The sequence below is a fragment of the Myotis daubentonii genome, chromosome 10, assembly GCF_963259705.1.
Source record: "Myotis daubentonii chromosome 10, mMyoDau2.1, whole genome shotgun sequence".
NCBI lineage: Eukaryota > Metazoa > Chordata > Mammalia > Chiroptera > Vespertilionidae > Myotis > Myotis daubentonii.
The window spans coordinates 51,084,443-51,086,095 of record NC_081849.1 but is presented as its reverse complement, the minus strand read 5'-3'; positions in this window follow the sequence as shown (position 1 = coordinate 51,086,095).

Sequence of the window (1,653 nt, the reverse complement as noted above, 5' to 3'; positions counted from 1 at the left end):
AGGGCCCTGGACATCCAGAGCCCTCAACCAGTCACCTCGGCTTCATGCAGCCTCATTCATTTAGCTGTGTCTGATGTGCACAGGGGACCCTTTCCTATTGTGCCATGAGGTGACATGAGAAAGCACTGCTTTAGGATACCCACTGTCTCCTTTCAAGGCATTTCTCTCATGAGTCAGTGTCCAACTGCATATTTGCTAAAGTTTATCTTTTCCTATGTGTTTTATGTTTATAATAGTCTAAAAGTGCAAAAGACAAATAAGCAGCAAATATTAATCCTATATCATGTGCTACAGAATCTGGGAACATTAAAAGGAAGAATACAATAAAATTCCAGTCCTGAATGAGTCTATAATCTAGTTACAGAGATAAGACTAACACTTCAAATAATCACAAAAGCAATAGAAGATAGTAAGTGTGTGTAATAAAAGAGGAAGTGACATGGCACAGACTGTAACTGTCAGTGAACTTCAGAGAAGTTGAGAAAACAGAAGGAAGGCCATCAGATTTTACCCTCTTGCTTCACAAATACAGCACTCCAGAGCGATTATTAACCAGTTATGTGACCGAGAGGCAGGGTCCAACTGTCCTAACCCCCAGGCCACCCACTCAATACCCAGCACCTATCTTGGTTGGACGCTGTTCTCAGGGTGACTTCTCCATTAGGAGGTTCAGTGTCGAGGACCCATAACAAGTTTTAATTTGTTCTAAACAAGAAGAAAAATAAATAAATTTTAGGTCAAAGAAAAGTTTTAAAATATGATATTAATATATTTGTCTTTATATCAATACAGTCATAAAATACAATTTTTAATATTTTTTATGGAGGAAAGGGCCAAGGAAGGCCAAAGGGACTTCCCATGAAAGTCATATTAGGCTCTGCCTCTTCCAGGCACTGAAGAAAGATAAAATGGTGAATGAAATTTCCATTCATTTAGCCGGAGAGACTGTTAATAAGCCAATTAGCAAATCAATAAACGAGCAATTTCAGACAGTGATAAAGAAAAGGCTGTGTAAGAAAATAAAATATAGTTTGATAGAGAGTGGTGATGTGAGGATGTTCCAAAAAAGGCCTATCTGAGGAAGTTGAGCTCTGAATGATGAGAAAAAGCCGGTCCAATACAAAGATCTGAAGGAAGAGCTTTCCACAAAGAAGGAACAGCATGGGCAAAGGTGCTGAGTCAGGAATGAGCTTGGTGGAGTGGAGGAGCCAGCGGGCTGACTTGCAGAGGGAAAGGAGAGGAGAGGAGAGCAGAAGAGGTTAGAAAGAGTATCCAGGTGGTCAGAAGCCTGGGGAGTTTTCATGGAAGAGATGATTATGCAATTTGAAGTATGCATCAGTTCATAAAGAAAATAAAACTGTTTCTCACCAACTTGAGAACTTAATTTAGATTATCCTATACTAATAAAAGAGAAAAATGGTAATTGGCGTACAACCGATACCTTTTTCATTGGCTAATCAGCGAGATATGCAAATTAACTGTCAGCCAAGATGGCGGCTGGCAGCCAGGCAGCTGAGAATAGGAGGCTTGGTTGCCCCAGCGATGGAGAAAGTCAAGGATCCCAGCAGCTTCGGGGCTCTGAGCTCCTGAAGCAACAACTCCAAAAGATACAATGTTTCAATTATAGAAGCTAAAAGATGGCGGTTAATTTGC